This window comes from Triturus cristatus, chromosome 7 (assembly GCF_964204655.1).
Source record: "Triturus cristatus chromosome 7, aTriCri1.1, whole genome shotgun sequence".
Taxonomy (NCBI): Eukaryota; Metazoa; Chordata; class Amphibia; order Caudata; family Salamandridae; genus Triturus; species Triturus cristatus.
In genome coordinates, this window is record NC_140590.1 from 1,726,435,870 (window position 1) to 1,726,462,405 (window position 26,536).

A 26,536-nucleotide genomic window follows, 5' to 3' on the forward strand; every position below is an offset into this window, starting at 1 on the left:
CGGAGTTGGAGTTTTGCATAAACTCTGCGTTCTCAGTGGAATGCGGAGTAGGCAAAAATCTGCTGGCTCCACCAGGGGAGCTGAGTTCTCTGCCCCCCCCCAGTAACTATTACCATCTCTGAACCTAGTTATTGCTATTAATTGTGTATGTCACACACGCAGATGCACCGCTTCCCTCTCAACTCACTAATGTTACCTGCCATCTGAAGTCCAATTTTCCATTGGTTTTGATTGTTAGTAGATAATGACTTCAGTGTCACAATTTTGCCATCTTCATTAACCCTCTGAGAATCCCTTGGGCTATGATGGTACAGGTACTTGTGAAACATTTTGCCAAGTTATCAGATCATTACCCATTTTCTCACCGTTTAATTCTTTGCATAGATGGTCCTTCAATGCCTCCAATGTCAACGATCCTCCTTCGAAGATAAAGCCTGAATTCAGACGTGTCCGAAGATAACAGTTAGCAGTTGAGGCACTTGGCATCTCTGATTTTGAATGAATTTGAATAGATAACCTAATGTCTGAAATATTAGAAAAAAGGGGTTATTACGCCATATTGTGCAGCATAAACTGCATGTACACAGTCTAAAAGTGACACAAGGTACAAGACAGTGACAAGCCAGTTATTTGGGACCTCAGGAACTCATTTTCAATTAGAACAGAACTCTTCAAACATACTTGTGCTGAGCTCACAGTGAGCAAAATCTTTTCACATTCGGCCCCAATGCAAAGGTTCAGGGTGAGGAAGAATGATTGTGGGAGGCAAGAGTGAGGTCATGCTTCCACACTATTTGTTTGCACTACCCTTCCCTCCCTCATCTAAATGAACAATGATAATTAGATGTGTCTGAGGGAATGCTGCTCCTCAAAGATCAGATCATGGCTCCCAGGGGCAACATCCCACACTCTGAAATAGTTCATCATTGTGATAAGGATTGTCATTGCCCCAGTAACCACAGATACCAGTTATTGCTGCATGCCCATTGAATTGCCAATTGATTCATTTTTAGGCATCTAACTTTCAGGGGTAGTGAGTTTGAATATCAAGGGGTACTGAGGTAATTCAATTTTCGATTCACTCGCATTCAGCCACCATTTTGTGTCCCGCTGCCATTTTGTGTTGCCCTCACTCAGGCAGCACAGCGAACAAAGTTTTTCTGCTCTTCCTACTGCGACGTGTCGAATAACCCCCTGCCTCTGTTTACGAAACTGATGTCAGGGTCTGGCCGAGTCCACTAATCCTCATCTGGTTTGACTAATCCCTGTCTCGGCTATCTGTCGGTTCGCACCATTCTTTCCTGACTTTATCTTATCTTCTGGCCTTCGCTATTCTCTACTCGTATTCTCTCATTTCACAACTGTCCTCCGAGGCATACAAATGTGTCCTGCCACCTGCAAGTCGAATTGTAGACACTACCACTGATTAACTTGTAGGGAAGAGTGACAAACAGAGTTGGAGGAGAGGTTTATTCGGGTTACTTAATATCTTGTTTTCAAACTCTTCTCATTGGTTAACTATGTATGCATTGGGAGTGTTCTTTGTAAATTTGTGTGCTATCTGTGTGCTATAAAAGATTGTGCGCCACGGAGTAAAGTGGCAGTCTCCTAAGAACATACCGAGTGTACTTCGGGGACAACTGTGCTTAGCTGCAGCTAATAAACCTGATCTTCTACGCCTAACAGAGTATCCCGTGTCTCTGTTCAACAAGGCAGGTGAACTCAGGAGATTAAGGCGTGCCCTGCGCTCCCGGGCCCATAAGGCCCTGGTTCTTCAACTGGCGCCCAACGTGGGGCGGCGTCAGAGGTAGCGGGTCTGCCCAAGGGTCGTGAGGAGCCCCGCAAGAAAATTCTGGAGGAATCGCGAACCACGTCAAGCGACCCCTGTATGTCGAAGTGGTCCAAAGGTCTTTTGCAGCGCGGTTTTTCCTTCCTGACGGCTGCTGACGACTGCTGCCCTGACTGCCGCCCTGCCTTGGTCCCTTTGGTGATGTTTGGTATCACGAGACGTTAGACGGGCCTCTGTTGGCGTAAGAAGACATTTAGTTAAGTATTGGTGGGTAGTTCCCACTATTTCGTTTTGTTTTGGGTCTTTGATTCGGCTATTGCAAAAGCCGAAGCCGAGGTGTGAGTACATTTGTGCTGTATTATTTGATTTAACCCCTTGATGTTTGTGAACAGTCCAGTGAAATAACGATGCCTGGTCTGAGTAAGTTAAGGAAATTTTGTTGTTTTGGTTGTGATAGGGATTCCCGGCTGGAGGACTCTTGTCCAATTCCTCCGGTTGGAACTCCCACTTAACGAGGCATGGATCCGATACACGAAGAATGACGGTGTTCTGCAGTGGCCACAGAATGGCAGTTTTGAGCCTGACATATTAGATTATTTGGAAGCAATTTTGTTTAAAAGAAAAGCCCGGCCGGCAATGTTTGACTCTTTCCGCCTCTGGCGTAAGGAAGCCAAACAGAAAGAAATTAAGCAGGCAAAACGAGATAAGAAAGCACAGGGTATGACGATTATACAGGCTGCCCAGCAGTTTAAAGATAATGAGATTAATCATGAAATGGAAATTTCAGAGAGACAGCATCGTATGGCGATAGATAAATGCTATCCGGTGTTGCCTACTTCCCCTTCTGATAACAGTAAGGATCTGGAGGAAGATCCTTTGATGTCTCACTTACTGAGATTGCCTCCTCCCTATGTACAAGGTGCTAATGTACCCCTGTTGTTACAACCTGTTCAGCCGTTAGTTGCCCCTCCGCCTGCTCCGGTTCTTGCGCATTTGCCCCTTCCAGTATTGCCACCCCCACCTCCTCTGCCACCAACTTCTTCGCCTCCATCTCTTGAACCTCAATCTCCTTTGCCTTCGACTCCCCTTATAACTGTTAGTTCTTCTCCTGTTAGTTCGCCTAATACCTTGTCCCCTGTCCTTATGTCCAATTCTCCTACTGTACGTAAACGATTCACAGATACTGTGTCTGGTCTTTTGTCCCCTTTCTTTGGGGCTCTGAATATGTCTCCTGCCTTTTCTCGAAGACAGTCTCGTAGTCAGCTTCCAGTTTCCGACGAACGGGTAATGTTGGACTCTCTTGCTCATAAATGGATCGAGAAAGGTCCACAGTATAGTGTGTACGATATCATGACTACCTTTCACCAATGGGATGCGCCCACGCAGAGATACGTTTTTAATGTTATGTCTGATATTCTTGTTAAGGGATGGGAGGATATGGATTTGGGTTTAGCTCCCCAGGGTTTGTTGGATGTTCAGACTAATTTCGATAAGGGACTCATTGTGGGTTCTAAGGTTGAGGACGTCGTAAGGACACTTGTTACTTTTAGATCTCTATTTTCTTCTCAAACTCTTCTTGAACCTGATCCTGCTGTTAGGCTGACATTGAAACATTACCCAATGAGAGAGGTTCCTCCAGTGTGGAGAGAAGCGGTTGCACAAGCAGGTGCTAATCCAACTATTCCTGCTCATTTCCAGCGTATATGGGTACATGTCCCCTGGAAGAGATCTGAAGTTTTGGCTCTTAAACAGTCTCTACCGGATCCCCGTAAAAACCCTGCTGGTTATTATAAAGAGTTGTCCCAGACTGTTGATGCCTGTATTATGAATTTAGCCGATATTGATATGTTGATGGGAAATGTAGTCCTACAAGCGTTATGGGCTCGGATTCGAAGAGAGGACTACACCCAAGCATTAGGTGGTGATTGGGCTGCTATAACTGCTGCGGATGCAGCCCAAGTGGGTGGTGCTAAGCCTGATGCTTTGATTTCAGAACTCCCTGGGTGGATTATCACTTTAATGAAAACGATGATGTCCGCCTTGCGAGTTAATTGGGATAAACTAGCTGCGTGTAAGCAGAAGAAAGATGAGAGTGTCTCTGATTTCTTCACTCGTTTTGAGGAGACGTTTATTGATCAAAGTGGTCAGGATATGACTACGGAGGGTGGACAGCGATTATTTGTAGATAAATTCGTATTTAATTTGCTTCCCGAGCTGTCACATAAATTGAAAGACTCCGCGAGTTCATGGGCTGTTTCTTCTTCTGACCAGATATTGGCTACTGCTCAATATTAAGAGAACAGGGATAAAGAGGAAAAAGATAAGCAAGAGAAAAAGACGAAAGAATTGAAAAGGAAGGTTCTTCTGCAACAGGCTTATCCTCCTCGTCTTGCTCAGCGCCAGTTTCAACAGCCTTCACAGTTTCAGAGGGTGTTTCAGAAGCCTGAGCCCTTTATTCCGCGACCTTTGTTAGGTCCTAACCAATGTGCCTATTGTAGGGAGGAAGGTCATTTTAAGAATAGTTGCCCGGTTTTATTACAGCGTAATGGAGGACTGACTGCTCCACGAGGCCGTGGTGGTTTTCAGTCAGTACACAGAGGTAGAAGTCGAGGTGTGTTGCCTCAAGAACAACGTTCCTTTCCTCCTCCAAATTCTACGAACTACATTGATCAGCAAAATACTGAGTCTACACAGTATTACAATGATGACTACTATGTTGAAGGTGAGAATGAAGGCCTTCACGCTAACTAGGACAGCCATAGACAAAGTGAGGGAGTTGTATTGATTCCAGTAGATCAGAATGGGCCTTATGTTAATGTCACTACAATGGGTGTTTCAGAGCCATTTCTTTTAGATACTGGTGCGATGAGAAGTTCTATCATTCACTCTAAACTCCCTGGGGCACCTTTGTGTGGCTTAACGAATGTATCCGTGGGATTTTTCGGTGCCCCAGTTCGTAACCCGGTCTCTTGCCCTCTGCCTATTTCACTTGGCCCTTATGATTTGGAAGCTCCTCTTCTTTTAACGACTGGTTGCGGCGAGAATCTGTTGGGTTTGGATTTATTGAAAAGATTGCATGCAACGATATATTGTTCTCCTTCTGGTGTACATCTAACTTTGGGGCAGAAACTGACTTCTCCAATGTATTTATATAAAGATCAATTTCCACCTGAATTGCTCTCTTTCCCTGCAACGCTTTGGGCTAGGGGTCCAAATGATGTTGGCTGTCTTAAGATCCCACCTCATGCTGTTACTCTCAAACCCAATGCTAAATTGCCACGCATTCCTCAATAAAGAATTTCCAATGATGGTGAAAGAGCGCTTTTGGCTATTATTTATGATTTGGTTCAGAAGGGTGTGGTTGAGGAAACGAGAGGAAATGTATGTAATAGTCGTATTCTTTCTGTTCTTAAAAGCACTGATCCCTCTAAGCCTCCTGTTTATCGTTTTGTGATTGATCTTTGGGAGGTTAATAAAATTGTTGTACCGCAGTTTCCTGTTGTTCCAGATATCACTTCCCTGTTAACAATGATACCTGCCTCAGCGGCTTGGTTTTCTGTTATTGATCTGAAAAATGCTTTCTTCAGCATGCCTATTGCCGAGGAGAGTAGGGATATTTAGGGCTTCTCTCTAGGAGGCCGAAGTTTCCGGTTCAAGCACCACAAGGCTATTGTGAAAGCCCCTCCATTTATAGTCAAGCTCTGAAATGTCAGTTTGATGCTTTTCGTTTGCCCCAGGTGCTACTCTTATTCCGTATATGGATGATTTGTTGATTGCTGCTGATTCAGAGGATGTCTGCAAGAATGTGACTGTTGCACTGTTGCATCACTTGTCTGATCTTAATCATAAGGTTTCACCTTCTAAATTACAATATGTCCGCCGAGAGGTTACCTATTTGGGTCATCTCCTATCGAAGGAGGGAAGGCGATTAACCCCAGAACGCATTCAAGCAATTGCACAAATGTCTGTGCCATCCACACAAAGAGAGGTGCGTGCCTTTCTGGGCATTATCTCTTATTGTAGACAGTGGATTCCAAATTTTTCTTTGTTGGCCAAACCTTTGTTGGCACTCACTTTGAAAAACACACCCCAACCTCTTCCGTGGACTACCGAATGTCAGAAGAATTTTACTGATTTATGTGCTGCTCTGTGTTCTGCTCCTGTGTTGGGTACTCCGGATTACAGTAAGCCCTTCACGTTCTATGTCCATGAAAGAGAGGGTTGTGCGTTGTCAGTCTTAACACAACGATTTGGAGACAAACAGCGGCCATGTGCCTTTTTTTCGGCTACGTTAGACCCAGTAGCCAAGGCATTGCCTAGTTGTCTTAAAGCTACAGCAGCAGCAGCAATTTCTATTCGTCAGTCTGCTGGAGTGGTGCTAGATAACACTTTCATTGTTATGGTACCACATGCAGTGTATACCTTGCTATATAGAACGAAAACACAACACCTTACAATTGCTCGCTTGTCTGGATATGAGCTGACGCTCTTGGCTAGTCATGTGCACATCAAACGATGTAACACTTTAAATCCAGCCACATTGTTACCTCTCCCGGAAGAGAAAGGTATTCAGGAACAACATGATTGTTTTCTCCGTACTGAGGAGGAGACAAAAGGTAGGATTGATTTGAAGGATACACCACTAGTGGACCCGGATGGGATCCTATGGGTGGATGGGTCTTGTTTTAAACTCCCGAATGGTGAGACAACTTCAGCTTATGCTGTTACCACCTTGCATACAATCGTAGAGACAGCACGCATCAGATATAATTCAGCTCAGGCAGCTGAACTGATAGCTTTGACCAGAGCGTGTGTGTTATCTAAGGGAAAGAAAGTGAATGTGTATACCGACAGCCAGTATTCGTTCGGTGTGGCACATAGTTTCGGTCGTTTGTGGAAGGAAAGAGGATTCCTCACCTCCCACGGTACTAAAATACAGCATGGTCAGTTGGTAACTGACCTTCTTGAGTCACTTGCTTTGCCTACCCAGATAGCAATTGTGAAGTGTAATGCGCATAAGAGGATTACTGATGATATTGGTCGCGGGAATGCTTTTGCGGATGAGGTAGCAAAAAGGACAGCCAGAGATGCTACAAGTCGCATGTATGTTGCGGGCCCTGCAAATTGGGTCAGGGAAAGAGGGATGTGTGAGGACACAATAGAAAGTGTGAGATCGATTCAAGGAGAGGCTACAGAGAAAGAGTTGAGTAAGTGGAAAGAGAGTACAGGAATGTTAGACGCGATGGGATGTTGGATAGAATTGTCAGAATATCAGCGTTGGCTGTTACCAGACGCCTATGTACTGCCTGTAGTTACTATGGCGCATGGTCCAGCCCACATCAGTGCGAAAGGAATATGTAAACTTCTGGCTCCACTGTGGCTGAACGAAGGGATTCCAAAATGTGCAGATAATGTGGTGAAGCATTGTATCGTTTGCTTGATGTACAATCCGGGAAAGGGAACCCCAACTCCGGCAGGTCATTTTGCTCCCCCAACATATCCTTTTGAGGTGTTGCAAATTGACTATATTCATATGGAGCAATGCAACAATCTCAAATATGTTCTGGTGGTGGTATGTGCCTTTTCCAGATGGATAGAGGCGTACCCCCTGAAAGACAACACTGCTTTGTCCACTGCTAAAGTTCTTTTGAAAGAGTTCTTCCCTAGGTTTGGTTTGCCGCACATTGTCTGGAGTGACAATGGAAATGAATTTGTGGGCCAAGTCATGCAAAAGGTGTGTGCAGGTCTTGGTATAAAGCAGAAGTTCCATGCGGCAAACCATCCTCAGTCAGTGGGTTTGGTAGAGTGCTATAATGGCACTCTCAAACTTAAGCTTGCAAAGGTACAAGCCAGCACAGGTCTTAACTGGCCCGATGCTTTACCTTTGGCTCTCCTATCCACTAGAACAGCTGTACATTCTCGTTTGGGACTTAGCCCATACGAGGTTGTTTTTGGGCGCCCAGCTAATGTTTGGGGAGTCCCTCGCCCTAAAAAGTACTCTGACATACAGTATCCAATGCTGATTGACTACTTACATGACCTCACCACTAAATTGCGTGTTCTTCACCAACAGGTTCAAAACGCTTTACCAGAGGCCTCCACAGACCCAGGTCATTCTATCCAATCTGGAGTCTGGGTCTGTGTGAAAAATTTTCAGAGGACAAGGAATTTGGAACCTCGTTGGAAGGCGCCTCGACAAGTTCTTCTGGTGACACGTACAGCAGTGAAAGTTGAAGGGAAAAAGAACTGGATCAACGGCGTGCACTGCAAGAAAGTGCCCTTGCCCTTGTCTTCTGATCAGTGGGTCCGTAAGGGTGTAGGTGATTTTGAAGGCGAAAGGGTCCCCCGATTTGTACCTTTCAGTAGTGCACACCTGGATGGAACTCGGTCGGAGAAAGAAGATGACGACGTTTTACAAGAAGCCGTACCGTCCCATCTCCGATTGAACACTACAGAGCCACGGACACTATTTCAGGACCAAACTGTACCAAACAGAACTCGATATAATTTAAGGCCTAGACTGGTCAAGAACATCTGAAATTTTCCATCTCTTCTGTGACTTTTATCATCTGTCCAGGTTGCAGGTTCACGGTAGGAGTCTTGGTTTGTGACCTGTATTGTGGCTAGGCCCCAAGGACTTGCAATGTCATAGGACGGCTAATAATCACAGCCAAGTGAGTGAGGAAGATTGCCGTGAGCAACAATTTTAGAGGATGGATGTTAAATTAGAAGAGAAGGATAAGAAGAAAGAGATGAGAAAAAAATATTGTAAATTATTGTACAGTCGATGTGGCATAACGTTGTGTGTGTTTATGTTTTTGTGTATCTTATTGGCTTGTGTAGGTTGGGTTGTTCATGCTATGCAGCAAAAAGTTGTCCCTACTTCTATCTCCTTGCCTTTTCGTTCTACTATCTCCCTGCATCAATTATATACACTTCCCCAACATGAACTAATCAGGAGAACAGAATATTTTAATAATTCATCTGTCCAGTTATTGCACCAACACCAATTGGTAGTCAACACAACCGACTGTTGGGTGTGTGGACTTGTGCCTCATACCACAGATAAAGGGATGCCATATTTAGTCCTTCCGTTTTCTTATGAAGGTACCGCTTGGGCCTATTTTGTAATGTTTTCAAATGCATATCAGAACCGACTTAGACATCCTGTTGGTTCATATGGTAGTGGACCAGATTTTAGTCATAGTTCTCTGATAAAGGGAATAGTGGCTATGGCTAGAATTGTGGAGAATAGTAAGGTTCCTGTTGACGAGAAACGAACATATGCTGGTTGGAACGTGACTCGTTTCGTTACTAGCCTTACAGATAAAGTTAAACAGGGAAAATCTCCACCAATTTGGACTGTCCCTCATCAAGGTAATTTTTGTTTACAAATGAATGGCCAGACTACTGACACTGGACAAGGAAAAAGCTCTTGTTCCCATACATACATTTACACATCTCAAAATTCGCCGCCGTTAGTACCATCTCAGGGCACATATTTTGTCTGCCACGATAGAGCTAACACGTGGCTACCAACGGATTTTTCAGGAACATGCTATATAGCTTTTCTACTCCCTCCTACATACACTGCTCCTTCAGGCCATCATAGAAACAGATATGGCAGAGGGATTATTGATTCTAAAGACACGGCAGGACAAGAGGGAGGTGATTTCCTTAAAGGATTTCTTCCTTTTTGGGGCCCAATGGCCAACAGCAGAAACATGAGATAGTTGGTTTGTGTTGTTGAGACTACCATACATGTCACTGTGGGAGCCTTGAGTAATCTCACAGCTGAGATTCAGGCGGATCGTCTCATGACTTTGCAGAACCGGATTGCTCTAGATGTTATTCTTCCAGATCGTGGTGGAGTTTGTAAATTGATCGGATCTTGCTGTTGTATTTATATACCTGACGATGCCCCTACGGTATACCAAGCCATCTCCAAATTACATGTGATCTCCGAGTCGATTCATCAGGACGAAGGAGATTGGTCTTTATTAGGATGGTTTTGGGGATTACTGTCTAAATGGGGATGGAAAGTATTAACCTTCCTTGGAGTGGTTTTGGCCATCATTTTTTCCTCTTGTCTCTGTATGCAGTGTGGCCCCGCCATCTGCGGTGTTTGTGCCACTGTGTGTGTCTCAAGACCTAAGTCACAGAAAACAGAAAACATTAAAATGATGTTGCAGCAACAGCTTGACGACCTCATGACCATTGACATTGACTCAGATTAACGTGACTCTGTGTATTTTGCCTGAGTTATGGCAAAAGGAGGGTCTGAGGTAATTCAATTTTCGATTTCATTCGCATTCAGCCACCATTTTGTGTCCCGCCGCCATATTGTTTTGCCCTCACTCAGGCAGCACTGCGAACAAAGTTTTTCTGCTCTTCCTACTGCGACGTGTCGAATAACCCCCTGCCTCTGTTTACGAAACTGATGTCAGGGTCTGGCCGAGTCCACTAATCCTCGTCTGGTTTGACTAATCCCTGTCTCGACTATCTGTTGGTTCGCACCATTCTTTCCTGATTTTAACTTATCTTCTGGCCTTCGCTATTCTCTACTCGTATTCTATCATTTCACAACTGTCCTCCGAGGCATACAAATGTGTCCTGCCACCTGCAACTCGAATTGTAGACACTACCACTGATTAACTTGTAGGGAAGGGTGACAAACAGAGTTGGAGGAGAGGTTTATTCGGGTTACTTAATATCTTGTTTTCAAACTCTTCTATTTGCCTTCTGGATCGACGTGGGACTGCCCTTTGCTCCTCTTCACTGCTTCCTGTGCCAGCAACTCGCCGGACCCGCTGCGCGCCTGATCGTCGCGGGAGTTGTTTAAAGGGGCCGCTTGTCAACTGGGGTGAGTGATTGTGGACCTGGGCTGCGAGCAGCGGGGACTCCATTGTCCAGGAGTCCCTGCGAGCCCAATTAGTTACACCTGGGCTGCTCTCCCTGGCCGCCACGCCCCCTCGCCCACGGGAATAAAAGAGGACTGCTATCTTTCAACTAGTGAGATTCTCTTTGCCTTCTGGATCGACGTGGGACTGCCCTTTGCTCCTCTTCACTGCTTCCTGTGCCAGCAACTCGCCGGACCCGCTGCGCGGGTCCCGCAGCGCACCTGATCGTCGCGGGAGTTGTTTAAAGGGGCCGCTTGTCAACTGGGGTGAGTGATTGTGGACCTGGGCTGCGAGTAGCGGGGACTCCATTGTCCAGGAGTCCCTGCGAGCCCAATTAGTTACACCTGGGCTGCTCTCCCTGGCCGCCACGCCCCCTCGCCCAAGCATCTCCCTAATTTATGAGTACAGCTCCCCGCTGCGCGGGAGCGCCCGGGGCTAAGCCCGGGCAAAGGGCGGGCCGTCTGTGGCCGTCCGGGGCCGGAGGAGGCCGGGCTGGGACATGGGTCTTGGTTCGCCGCCCTCGTTGCCTACATTCCCTATGTCCAAGTGAGACTCTTATACAGTGCGGACTCTGTTTGTTGATGTATTAGTGTGAACATTGTAGCCTCGTATCTCTGCATCCTGGTATTAAGCTATCTTTACCTTGCTGCTGTTTTATCGCTTTAAAACCCTTGGCAAGGGGTTGTTACCTGATATTAACTATGCCTAATGCAAACCATGATAAGTTTACTCCTGGGGCAGGCACAATTGATAATTACCTGGTCAAAATTGTTAATAAAATTAACAGTGATCGGAGAGCCTCACACAGCAGAGGGAGTCCATCTGCCTCTTCCGAAACTGCCCTTAATTATCTGGTGGACAGCCCAGGAGATGACACACTTGGCCTGGGTAATCGAGTGGTCACAATGGCTGAAGCACAGGTCCATTCTGAGTCTCAAGAGGAACATCTCGACATATCTACTGTTGATATAGAGGAAGCTCCGCCTATTCCCAGACCAGTGAGAGCCTGTAGGAAACAACAAGTTAAACGCGGGTGCAAGCATAGTAAAAAAAGAGCAGAAGTTTTCCTTCCAGCTCAAGATAGGCGTGCTGCCGGAAATGCCCCCCAGGAAGGAAATAATGCAGCTTGTATAAATTTATCCCCGGAGCAATTTGCTTTATTAGTATGTACTCTAGAAGCCAAATTTGAGGCCAAGTTAGCTGAGTACACCCAATCCCTAGTGCTCCAACTAGATACTGTTAACTCGGAAGTTAAGAGACTAGGAGATTTGGTAGTGACTCACCTGGCTACGGCTGAAAAAGTTATGGCACCTGTAAAGGGTTCTGCTGGAGCTGTGCAGGGAACTATTCAAGGTATCCTGCAGCAGCCCACCCAGCAAATTACTGCACCCGTAATTGTCCCCCCTGCCCCTACGCCGTTAAATGGTCCTATAAAACATTCCTTTTCAGGCCCAGAGGGTCCCCCAAGTTCTAGATAAGAAAGGGAGATTCACACAGACGGTGATTCCCTATGTGATTAACGTGGTGCCAAACAGAATCAATTTTATCAAAGTAGAATAAATCTGATGAAAAATTAAATAAAACCCTCACTCACCAACATAGTTGGTGACATGCTTCATCATGGGGTTTTAGCCAGGGGTGCCTTGTGCACCTCTGGTGTGCTTCAACGCTTATTTTAGAGCGGAGCAGCAACTTCAAACTAGAAAAAGTGAGGTGATATGTGAGTGAAATAATCAAAAAGGATTAAAAATCATGTATCGTGCACCAGAACATTTTAATAGTGCCGAGACAGGAATAGATTAAAAATTATGAAGGATAGTTAATTCTGACTTTAATTTGGTCAGACTTATCCTTTGAGTGGTCAAGTGGTCGACATGTTTCAGCTTGTCAATGTTATTCACTAAGCTTTCATCAGGACCTAGTTACAAAAAAGAAAAGCACCTTGGCGGTGTAAGCTCGCTAAGGCTTACCCTAACCTCAGGTGCAAAGAACCGATAAACTCACGGTTACAGTAGAGGTCTTCCACTGTTCCGCAATGGACCTCGTGTATCTGAAAAAGAATTTATTGTTTAGTCAGCATACATAATGATTGCTAAATTTATCTTCATTAGAAAACAAAATCGAGTCTTAAGCAGGGCACAAAAACTCACTGTTGGGTCCATGCAAATATTTGACAACTTTCACGTACATTGAGATGTCTGGAGTTACAAAATTGTAAACATGCCAAAATCCATATGGACAAGGCCTATATAGGCAGTGTAATTGATCAATTTGGTCAATAGTCTCGCAAAAAAATTGGTTTAGTAGTGTGAATCACGTTAACCAGAGGCACATTAAAATTATATACATCTTCAATATGGCGATGTGGTAGCCAAAGTAGAAGAAATGCAAAATAAGAAATACTGGGTGCTTACGTATAAGTAGATAAGTGCGTGCTCCTTGGGCAAGAAGGCGGAGTGCGGGACTACAGAACAGCTGTGGTGGCAAGGAAGAAAAGAAAAACGGAAAAGATGTTTATTCTGACACAGCCCGTTAATCTCAAAAGTTATGTACCCCACTATACCGTGCAAACCGGGACAAACAATGCGTTCTCTTGAACGGAGGTACTCACATCGTCCAAGTCCTCAGCCAGCAGTCTGCACCTAAAAGGTCCGCCGAGCCCGGAGTCAGTTACGCAATGGCGGGCTCGTGTTTAAATGTAAACAACCAAGCGCTGAAGAACCGGAAATGAACGTGTGGATTTTCCGGCGTGTGCGTCATCAGTCGAGACAATGAAAAGGGACTGAGAGGCTGATTTTTTCGAAAAAAGCTAGAGCGTCAAGGCTCTGGTTCTCACCAAACTTTATTGAATGGTATTAGCCAAACAAAAAACAACAGGCAAAAGATCAATAATTCACTCGTCTGTTAGTTTATGCGCAAAGCAAGCATCAAAGCAGGTAAAGGGGGAAAACGAAGGTAAGGTTAAGCCGCATCAAATGCTTCAGACTTTTTTCATCCCCGCTTAAATGAGCAATATTAACCAGCGCAGGCTTCATCTAAAAAGGGGGCATAAACTTCAGATTACCACAGAAGATCGATGTTATCATGAAGCCAGATATAGAAAAGAAGCCAGATATAAATAACCGGCCCCAAGGGTTTTTGAATGAGAGTACAAGGGTTATTCGATATGTAAAAAAAAAAAGATTACATTAAACCCTAACCCCGAAAAAAATTCCTGGTGGGACCAACATAAAATATGTATACTGGATCGATTCTCAGTGTCTCAGCACTGTCCCCCAAGGAATGTTGTCGTTAAGGCCCAATAGGTGTGTTGACAAACGATATACCCAACGCTGTTCCTTTTCGAACAGTGAAGATGATTTCACTTGTTCAATGATGGTCCACTGTAGAGCATCTGCAGTATGATTGAAGCGTAGGAAGTGCTCAGTCAATTTTGTCGCACTTCTTTTACATCGGACGTTACCAATGCGTAATTTGATCTTCCGTGTGGTCATGCCCACGTATTTTAAATCACATGGACAGGTAATTAGGTAGACCACATCAGCAGTGTTGCAATTTGTGTGACTACGTTGAGTCCAGGTCTTACCATTTTCCAAGGATAAAGTTTTTGTAGTGGACGTGAGATGGCACACACTGCACGACCGACAGGGGTAGTGGCCAAGAATAGGTGGTAGTCCCCAGTTATCGAGAACCGATGTAGCAGTTGGCGTATTGCAGATCCTCGGTCTCGTATGTACAAGTGAATCCTTAATACTCTTAGCTTTCCTGTAGGAGAATAAGGGTTTCTCCCAATTAATACTGTTGCTCTCCAAAATGCGCCAATGTTTACTAATGGATTTAGAGATTGCGTTGGAGGCGGTGTTGAAAGTGGTTACACACGTTAATGGGATATCTGTGGATTGTCTTGGAAAATCTTGTAAGAGGACCTCTCTGGGTTGGTTTCTTGCTCGTTTACAACTTTTGGTCAAAATAGTGTCAGGATAACCTCTCTGTTTTAATTTATATGTAAGATCTTTGGATTGTTTACAAAAATCCTCCACTTGACTGCAATTACGTCTGATTCGTAAATACTGACCATAAGGGAGATTTTCCCGTAAAGGTCGAGGATGAAAGCTGGAAAACGCCAAAAGATTGTTTTTGGCTGTCGGTTTGTAGTGTGTTTTGGTCGATAATACACCATCAATTTTAGTCACAATTACATCCAGGAAAATCATTTCGTGGTTATTAAAAGCATGGGTGAAGAGCAGATGAGGGTCACAGGTATTAATCCATGTCAAAAATTCGAGTAGGATGCTCTCAGGACCCTCCCAGATGATAAAAATATCATCAATATACCTCTTCTAAAAGGAGAGGTGGGAGGAAAAAGGATTGGTTTGACTCAAGATAAATTTACGTTCGAAGTCAGAAACATAAAGTCCTGCCACACTGGGCGCAAAAGTGCTGCCCATCGAAGTACCGGTGGACTGGAGGTACAGTGTGCCTTGGTATTCAAATTTTTTTTTCTTGAGTGCCAAAGTAGCACAATCAATGATAAATCCTTTCAGTGTTTGAAAAGACCAGTTGACAGAGTCCAGGGCTTCCCCAATGACCTTGATGGTATCGTCCTGGGGAATGCTCGTATAAAGACTCTCAATGTCCAGAGAGACAAGGATGGTATTGTGATCTACACTGAGTTCTTGTAGAGATGCCAAAAAACATTTGGTATCTTTGAGGTAGGTAGGGGTGTCCTAAATTATGGGTTTCAAAAAGAAATCACAAAAAATTGAAAGGGGCTCTAGAAGGGAGCCTATGCCCGATACTATTGGGCGACCCGGAGGGGGTAACTTATTTTTGTGGATCTTAGGCAATGTGTAAAAGTATGGAATAATACCTTTGCCCTTTGTCAAAAAATCTGCTTCATGCTTGCTGATGAATCCACTACTCTCAGCATGTTTGACGAGGTTGCATATTGTGATTTTCAAACTCGTAGAGGGATCGGTAGTGAGAGGGATATAGATCTTCACGTTGTTTAGAAGACGTCTACATTCCAAGTCGTAATCCCCGACATCTTGGATGACAATCCCTCCCCCCTTGTCAGCTGGTTTTATCACAATAGACAAATTGGTCTGTAACGATTGGAGAGCTTGGAACTCAAGGGCACTCATGTTTTTATAGGCTCCTTGGTCTTGAAAAGCTTCAACATCATTAAAAACGGCTTGTTCAAATGCAATAATTCCTGCTGGGACCAAATGTGGAGGAGGTGTAAACATTGATTTCAAAGGCAGAGTGGTATCACTGGGATGATCTACAGAGACTAAGAGTGTAGATATACCCACCCTCTCTCTCTTGTTGTTTATCGTCCCCCAAGTTCTAGACAGGGAAGAAAAAATGGTTTTATAAATCTTCCCCCTGACTGTGCACCATACGTGGTTGTTTTAACAAACGTCCCCCCTCCAGATAGCCACTTTGCACAGTCCCATGAGGAATCGCACGAGTCACTAAAAAATAAAACAGTGCCGTGGCTCAACAGAAGATGTGGCTTCCCGATTAATTTTTCAGATCAAATTCTATCAACCAGAAGGACCAATTGGGTTGGCCCGTCACGAAAGAACTGTAGTGGGGATTGCATAATAGTAAACTTTAAATACCCCCAACATGTTGCTACAGTTCTGCTACGGGCAGCTTCACTGGTCTATGACACAAATAGCGTTTGTGCGCGCCCTCTGGGTTATTTTTACACGCATTTAATTAAAGCGCCCCTGAATCATGTGAGATTTAGATCAAACACTTTCAGTGAGCCTCGGGCCCCTGTAGTCTCCCGATCTATGATATTGATAACCTTTGTAGGACTGATTCTAACATCATCACCCATAATAGATTTGAGGTACTCTCGGGCCTAGAGGCTTGTGACTGACGCGAGGACTTGGAGGGCCAGGGAAGGGATAGCTCGGGTGAATTGGGATATACGGGACCTGCACAAGCAACAATGAGTAGTGAAGACCCCCAACCCAATTCTGCTAGTATTGCCAATGACAGGGGGGAAAAGGTAAAGTTGTTAAGCTGGAACATTGCGGGTTTGCGGTCAAAAAGGGATGATAACGGCTGGTTAACTTTTATTAAACAGTATGATATTGTTGCTTTCCAAGAGACATGGGATAAGGAATGTGACTTTTGGATTGACGGTTATACATCCTACTTTATTCCTGCTCTGAGCTCGATAGCAGGGAGAGACAGAGGAGGTCTTATGTTCCTGGTTTCAGTAAACATGACAGGAAGTGTCAAAAAGGTTGTCTGTACCTCTCATAATTGTCTCATACTGGAAGCAAGCTTGACAAATAATTCTAAGTTAATTCTTATTAATTGCTATAATTCACAGCAAGGGGAGTTCCCTAATGAGCATATCCATTTTCTGTCAAACTTTTTAGAAACCTATAAGGTAAATCATACCACTTTTTGTCATTATATCCTGATGGGAGATTTTAATGTGCACTTATGTAATCTAAATTGCCATTATAGAGATAATGATGGCCCAGATTTCACATCCCCTCAGCATTTTGAACATAGTTCTAAGGGGGAAGCATTGGAGATTCTCTTGTCTAATAATGAGTTGTATGAGGCAGGGTTCTTCGATAAGAGTAACCGTGTTCCTACGTATAATGCTAGGGCTTGTGAATCCATCATAGATTATATTTTTTTATCCTCAGAACTTTTAAGATACTTGATTTGTTATAATGCCATTCGCTCTTCTTTTAGTGACCACAACCCGGTGGCAATTGTTTTGGTTAACGGTTTTTCCCTCATGGACAATACTGTCTTGCCACCTGTTACAGTTGATGTAAAAGCTAAAGATCAGGGGAGGAGGTTAAATTGGAGCAAGGTTACCCCCGAAGATTTTTTACACTCTATTATAACAAAGGTCGGCCCGGATTTAAACATATGTTCAGACCCGCTTCATTATGGTGGGGATGTAATAGCATCCTATGAAGCTATTTGCTCTCAAGTGGGCAAGGACCTCACAATTAATAGCCGAGTTGTTAAAAATAAACCTGCATTTGGTTGGTTCAACCATAAATGTACTAAAGCCCATAGTTTACTTAAAAAGGCTCTTAATGATATTCCTAGGAATCAATGGCTAGTTACTCAGCTTAGGAAAGAGTACGTAAAAGCAATACAGGCTCGGAAAAAGGAAATTAAACAAGATGCGTGGGCAGCTCTAATGGACAATGCTATCTTGAAAGATAGTTCTAAGTTTTGGGCAATTATTAATACTCCTTTGTTATCTGGCACCCAGAACTCTGTATTAGAACTTAACATCTCAGAGGAGGACTGGTTACGCCACTTTGAAAAAATTTATGGAAGTAACATAGAGCTGGAAGTCTTTGAGACACCAATTTCTAATCCGCCCACGCCACCGGTTAGCTTTAACATAGATGAGGTGGAGAAAGCAATTGAGGGAACGGCTGGGCGCAAGGCGCCAGGCCCTGATGGAGTGCCCTCTGATATGTTCAAGGCTAACCTTAAGTACTGGGCCAAAATTTTGATGAACGTTTTTAATACTGCGGCTGCTACAGCTTTCCCGAAGTCATGGTCCCGATCAATCATAATCCCCGGGTTTAAGAAGGTCCAAAGGGGAGATCCCAGATGCTATAGGCCTATATCCTTGCTGGACTCCTCAATTAAAATCTTAGGAAAGGTTATTTTAGCTAGGATAACGAACTGGGCCACCGAGAAAGGTATAATAACTAACGCCCAGTATGGCTTTAGATCTGGGAGGGGTACAGAGGACCAATGTCTTAACTTATATTTAATCGTATCGAAATACACGAAAGCTGTAGGGGGCTCGATCTTCCTAGGTTTCATGGACCTGTCCATGGCTTTTGACCTGGTTAACAGGTCAAAGCTATGGTCTATGCTTTTGGAACTGGGACTTGACCGGCCCCTTGTGTATTTTTTGGCCGACCTACACAAAGACCTGAGAGCTTCAATAAGGATGACTCAGGAGGGGAAATGTACCGCTAGCTTTAAATCTGGAAGAGGGGTGCGCCAAGGCTGCATCCTTGCCCCGATGTTATTTACACTGTATATAAACTCTTTGGAAGATAATCTGCTAACAGCTACTCCTGATATTCCGCGTATGGGAGGAACATCCATCCCTGTACTCCTCTACGCGGATGACGCAGTTTTATTGGCACGGACTCCTCTCGGTTTACAAAGATTACTGGATTCCTTTGGGGATTTTATGAAATCATTGGATCTTGTGGTCAATAATGGTAAATCGCACATTATGTCATTAGGTAAGGGAAAAAACCATGTTAAAACCTTTTACTGCGGCGGGGAAGTAATTTCCAGAGTGAAAGTGTTTACATACTTGGGAGTTGTTTTTGATGAAAAAGGATCCTGGGTACCACAACTCTCGACAAAGGTAAATGCTGTGAGAAATTCCTCTGCTGCAATATTGGGTTTTGCGAAAAGACTGGGAGGAAAGCCCTGTGAGGCTATTTATCAAGCTAAAACTATTTCAATTGCCAGGTATGGGGCTGCAATATGGGGGTACATTAAAGCTGATCCCATACAAAGAGAAGAAAATACATATTTACGTGCCTTACTCGGCCTCCCACAATCTGCTGCGACCCATTCGGTCCATCTAGAGCTGGGGATTGGCTACATTTTGGACATAATAAAAATTGCCCCAATCCTGTTATGGATCAGAATTTGGTCAAATCCGAATCTCACGCTAAATCATAAAATCTTGAAGGATTGTATTAAACTAGACAACACTAAGGAAATCCAGTGGCTGTCCTACATTAAAACGTCAACTAAGCAATAAGGGCGCCCAGAGATATTTACCAATCCTGAAGGCTTATGTAAAGCTGACTTAAAGTGGGTCAAAATCAATTATATTAAGCTTAGTGAAGCTGAGCGAGAAGCCCAGGAGTTAAGTAAACCTTCAGTCAGGGCTCACTTCTTGCTTATTTTGTCCTTGGCCATACAACCTTATTTGTCTACTGTTATGAATTCTTTTCATAGATGGTTACTGACAAAATTTCGTTTTAATCAGATTCACCTAGTACTAAGTGATTCACAGGGTTGGTTTAGGCCGGAAGACATGACTCCTTGTAAATGTGATAACTTCTCTCCCCAAGATACCATGCACATTATGTTTTTTTGCCCCCTGTATCTTGAAGCAAGAAAAAGGTTTATTTTTCCAATATTGAAAGAGAAAGCCTTTATACAGACTAAACCTGCATTACTGTTTTTACAATTAATGGAATCCCCTGTAACCATGTTTGGTGTTGCTAGCTTTCTCGTTGCATCTATTAGGAGTAGGAGGAATAGACATGCAGCTTTGCTGGAGGAAATCAATTAGTTTTTATAAGTTTATTGCCTGTGATTAACAGTTTTTTAACAATGAAAATGTTTTTAACTGTTTTCTAATGTACTGTATACTTTTATGATTTTAAATAATCGAATAAAGTGGTTTGGATTGATTGATTGATCGAATTGTAGACACTACCACTGATTAACTTGTAGGGAAGGGTGACAAACAGAGTTGGAGGAGAGGTTTATTTGGGTTACTTAATATCTTGTTTTCAAACTCTTCTCATTGGTTAACCATGTATGCATTGGGAGTGTTCTTTGTAAATCTGTGTGCTATCTGTGTGCTATAAAAGATTGTGCGCCTCGGAGTAAAGTGGCAGTCTCCTAAGAACATACCGAGTGTACTTCTGGGACAACTGTGCTTAGCTGCAGCTAATAAACCTGATCTTCTACGCCTAACAGAGTATCCCGTGTCTCTGTTCAACAAGGCAGGTGAACTGCGCCACCAGGCCCATAAGGCCCTGGTTCTTCAGTACCTCTGATGGTATGTTTTGGGATAGAACATTTATTTCCCATAGCTAATGTACCACTCACATCACACAACTGTCCAGGCAGTGTTATCTTTTTAAGAAAAAAGACAAGACTTTTTTTCTGATAAGTAAAATTCACTTATTAATAGAGGTGCATAGCCCACAAACTAATCAGCCTTGAACAAGGGACAGGCACTACTTTATATTGGTATCTATCCTAATAGACTAAGGCAATCTGAATCTGTCTCAAGTAGCAATACAACTATAATGGTTTTAGGGCAAGCAGTGACCAAGGAGTAAACCTGGGCAAAAGTTTAACTATGCCAAAGTAATTGGAGGAATTTCAGTAATTATGCATGTTAGAACTGGGGTTTCTGGTTGGCAGAGGTATGCACTCTGTCCAAGCAGGAACCACCACTGTAGCCAGGGTAAGCTAGATGCACACTAAAAGATAACCTGTGCTCACCCTCTGTTAGCTCAGCACAGAGCAGTCGGTCTTATCTAAAGAGGAAATGTCTAAAGTATTTGTGCAATACACATACAGAGTAACACAAATAACAAATAACAGAAAATACTTCACACGGGTTTAGATAAATAGAGTATAATTTAATGGGAAAATCAAGGCAAAAATGGCAAAAATCCAATAAGTAGAACTGGAGTTTTGCATTTTTAAAGAATAAATCAAAAATAGTGCTTGGAAGTCAAAAGCACCAAAAGGTTACTTGAGGTCACGCTAGACTGGGGTATATCTCAGGCCGATCGCGATGGGGGCAGGCTGGCTAAATGACTCAGTCAGGTCCCGGTAACAAAGTACCTTCGATGAAGCAAACTGTTGACGTCGAAGTCTCGAGGCGAGGAGTGAGGAGGTGCCGCATCCGGTAGATGGAGGAGAGCATTGGCGCTGATCCTCGCCATTGATGGAAGCTTCGTCGACAAACCACTGTATGATGCAGGCACTGTGTCATCATTGAATTGTGCAGACCATCGTCGTTGAGCTCGACTGGCTGCAGAATTGCTGTTGTCGAGCAGCTACTGCCTTGAAATTGAAGGGTGATGTGTCTGTTCCAATCAGTGGAAAGTCACTGCTTCGTCAAAGTCGAGGGTTAAAACAGACCAAGGACGGGGCACCTTAGGTCAGGAAAAGACTCACATATGGCAGAGTCCAGCAGCACCCGCAGGGTTGTAGGAAGTCTTTGCTGGCCCTGAGACTTCAGAACAGGGGGCAAGCCAGCAAGGCCTTTGAGTCACTCTGGATTCAAGTGAGATGGTCCTGTACTTTTCTCTGCAGAGGTGTGATCAACAGGCAGCATGGCAGCTCAGTACAGCAGTGAAACATTTCCTTAACAGTAGTCAGTCAAGCAGGGTGGCAATCCTTGTAGTACAGCAGTCCTTACTCCTGGCAGAGTTCTTCATGGGTCCAGTAATCTACTGTCTTGGTCGGGTCAGAGCCCCAGTACTTATACCCAAATCCGCTGTTGAAGTTGGGGTGACTTCAAAGCAGCTCCACAAGAAGGTCCCCTGTCATCCCAGCCCTGTCTTCTAAGCTATCTGTGGGGGGTAAGCAGCCCTTTGTGTGGGACAGAAGTCACTGCTTATTCAGATGTAAGTGTCAGCTCCCTCTCCCTTCCCAGGAAGGCTATGAGATGAATGCAGATGAGTTCTTAGTCACACCTACCCTTCCTGTGTTTATGTCTGTCTAGAGGGAATGCACAAAGTGTAGCTGTCACCTAGCCCAGACAAGAAATGGAGACAGACTGCAAGGCACACCAAGCAGTAAGAGCAGAGAAATGTCCACTTTCTATAAGTGGCATTTCTAGGAAAGTAATGTTAATTACAACTTTACTAGTAAAGAGGATTTATCATTTCCATTCGAAAGATATGAAATGTGATGCAGCTATTCTTTTCTAATCAGGACTTACAGCTAAAAACATCTTTAAGGAATTCCCAATGCTAGCCTATTAGAGGAGTAGGCTGCACAGTAGAGAAAAACTAATTTAGCTGCTTGTCATGTAAAACTTGAAAAGTGCATGTCTTACCTTTTACTTACATATAGCTGTGTCTGAACTGCGGTGGCGAAGTGAACTAAAGAACGATGATGGATTCAACCCAGATCTGTGACTGGGGGTGAGTGTTTGAAAAGTTTCAGCACTCCGTCCATCATCTCCTTGTGTTTGTTCTGCCTAAGTTGGCAGGGTAAGCGGAGACGTAGGTCCCATGCTCACTTTGCAACTGGACTCAAGCTAGCCTGGCTGATGAGGGCTGCTATCCCGAAACCGGTCCCAGGATTCTTGTTTCCGGTCCAGGGAAAACATGGCTTGGCAGTTCGGGCTGGACTGTTCCTATGAGGCACAGGGTCAAGACTGAATTGCACATAGCTGTGTCTGAACTGGGGTGGTGAAGTGAGCTAAAGCAGGATGATGGATTCAACCCAGATCTGTGACTGGGGGTGAGTGTCTGAAAGGTTTTAGCGCTCCATCCATCATCTCCTTGTGTTTGCTACCTTTTACTTATACAGCACCCTGCGCTTAGGGTTAAATATGGCCTACCGTAGGTGTGCCTTGTGTGTAGTAAAAGGGCAGTTTATAGCCTGGCAAGTAGTTTTAAATATTAATTCTGAGTGGCAGTAAACTGCACACACAAGCCCTGCAATGGCAGGCCTGAGACAGGTTTGAGAAGGCTACTTGTGTGGGTGGCACATCCAGTGCTGCAGACCCACTCGTACCATTTTGATTACAGGCACTGGGTATGTGGTATACCACTTTACAAGGGACTTACAGGTTAACTGACTATGCCAATCAGGTATACACCAATGTCACCATGTTTGGGGAAAAGCACATGCACTTTAGCACTAAGTAGCAGTGGTAAAGTGCTCAGAGTCCTAAGGTCAACAAAAAGATACAGCAAAGAGTGTCAGCTCCACAATCAAACCTTTAGGGAACTCCACTGGGAGAGGGAGAAGGGAGGACAGGGAGGAGCCATATTTTGGAAGTATTGGACCAGTTTGTCTGGTAGGACCAAAACCAATTTAGTTCAATGCCTTTCATATCCTGTTGTGTGAAGTTATTGGTAGTGTCCTGTGGTCCACTGTGCCAATAGCTGCACTAAGGTCTAAACTGGGCTTTCTTCTACTACTGTCAAATTTGATAGGGCCTCACCAAACACCATTATTGTGAATGCTTCTTCACTGCACCCGTCTATATAGGTTGATTGATCTGAATGAAGGAGGTAGTTTCTTTTGATATGTTGTTTCAGTTGGATGGTCACAATGTTTTCCATTGTTTTATCCAAAGAAGGAAAGCGCTGTCACCTATTTGAAGTTAATTATTTGTTACCCATCCTCAGAAAGTTTTTGAGAATTTTGGAAATGAGCCTTACTCAAGGGAGTAGTTAATGATCTGACAACAAAAGTGTGCAATGGGCAACTCAATAATATTGGCTCATAGGAACAGTGTTGAGAGTGCCTCATGAAGGGATGGGCTTAGATTTTGTAAAGGCTTCTTTCAGAAGTCTTCTGGCATGTGGTTCAATGCTTCCCATTTCAGAGTGATTCTATGTCAGGACTGGAGGCTCAGGTTATGCTTCTCTTCATTTACTGCAAATATCTCAGCAGCCAGTAAAGAACATTTAACATATAAAACTACATTACCAAGAAAACCACCCACCAACCAGGGCCCACAAAACCCTATAATAGTGCACACAGAGAATAACTCTTCCTCTTTCTTAGATAAGCCACTCTTGTGTTTAATTCTAATGCTGTTTATTAATAAATGTGTACCTATACATGCATTTCAGACCTTGATATTATGTCAATTCTACAAAATTTAATCTAAATACTAGTTGTTCAAATCTGCTTTGCTTTTACCATTTCTCCACATTCTAGCTCCCCAAACAGTGCTCACCCTGATTACTGCTCGCCCAATAAGGCGTGCACCACCTTGAACTATTGGCCAAAAATTGCTACTGGCAAAGAATTATATTGATATATTTATTGTCCAGCCTACATATTACCAAGGACCCTCCAGCCACAGCCCTCGTGGCAGAGTCCACTAGGGATTGTAAACAATGTTTGGGACTGCAGACCCTGCCTGAGGAGACTCAATGGACATATGCCTCCTCTACACTCACTGCCTTCATTCCTGGGGTGCCCCCCAAGTGTACTCTATACTCCCCCCTCCTCTACCCCTTATATATAATTGGGGTGTCTACCTATCTCTGCTATGGATCGCTCAGGCTGTCACCCCAATGTCTATGAGCCTTTCTCTGCAGACGGGTATTTCATGGGGGAGAAACTTGCAGAGGCCCTTGATTCTTCAGTCCAGCACTCAGTTTACTGGTCACTCGCCTTAGCCCTCCAACCCTTCACCAGACAGCTGCCACTCCCAGTCCTTTCCTTCCTTCAACCCCATTACGACATGAACTAAGATCCATCGGGATCCCCCTTTTCTGACTTAGACCCCATCCCTCCTAAGGAAGTATTCCTGTCTTTTTGCCCCAATGAGATAGTTCATCCCTGTTCCTCAGCGTACTACCCTTGCCCAGAAGCAGCTGACTGCATGCAATTATGCCTATGCAAAGCTTTTGACAAAGACATGAAAGCTAGACTCTGAACTGAGTTTCCTTGACCTACCTCTAAAGGCAAGGTATCTTGAAACACAAGAATTGGACCCTAATATGAACAATGTCTAGAAAAGATTCTCCAAAATTACTAGGAAAGTCTTTGAAAGGGCATTGTGCTCTTATCTTCCACACATTTTGGGACCTCTGGCAAAAAGCCTAGTGATGACAGTCGATGCCAAAGATTTAGGAACCACCATCAATCCCGACGTACAAGCGTGTTGGGCTCAGTGTGCCATCAAGATCAAAATCCTCTACAACAACTTCCCCGACCACCCATCAGACACCACAGCCGGACCCCCGCCCCCCAGAGACACCAGCCAGCCCACCATCACCAAATGGACACAGGTTACATCCAAAGACACTGCCTCGACCATGAAGAGCATCCACTCGGGGGCCCCGACTTACCCCTGCCCTCCTCAAATCTACCACAGAGCCACGGCCGCCATCGCACCCAAACTACAACACACCATCAACACCACCTTCCAAACAGGCAGCTTCCCAGATGACTGGAAGTGCGCAGAAGTGAAGCCCTTGCTAAAGAAACCCTCAGCTGATCCCACTGACCTCAAGAACTATTGGCCCATCTCGTTCCTCCCCTTCACAGCCAAAGTTACAGAGAAAACAGTCAACAGGGAACTGACGCAATTCATCGAAAAGAATGCCATCCACGACCCGTCCCAATCCGGATTCCGAAGCAACCACAGCACAGAGACCACCCTACTTGCCACCACAGACAACATCCACACCCTCCTGGACCAAGGCCACTCCACAGCTCTTATCTTCGACCTATCAGCAGCCTTTGACACAGTCTCACACAAATCGTCAAACTACACGACGTTGGCATACAAGGAACAGCCCTGGACTGGATCTGATCATTCCTCACCGGAAGAAGGCTCAGACTGACACCCTACTTCTCCGATCCCACAAAAATCACCTGCGGAGTCCCACAGGGGTCATCACTGAGCAGGACCCTTTTCAACATCTACATGGCCCCCCTCACAGCCATCGTCCGACAACATGGCCTCAACATCATATCCTAGGCGGACCGACACCCAGCTCATCCTCTCCCTCACCAAAGACCCTACCGCCGCCAAACTGAACTTCCAGAAAGGAATGCAAGACATCGCAGTTTGGATGACTAAAATCAGCCTAAAGCTTAACTCTGAGAAGACAGAAGTCCTTGTCCTGGGAGCCACCCCTTCAGCATGGTGGCTGACCGCCCTCGGGAGTCTACCTACCCCCTCCGTCCACACCAAAAACCTAGGCATTGTGCTCGAGTCATCACTCACCATGATCCAACAGGTCAACGCCGTTACCTCAAGCAGCTTCAACACCCTCCGCGTCCTCGGCAAGACCTTCAGATGGATCCCCCCTGAGTCAAGGAAGACAGTCACCCACACACT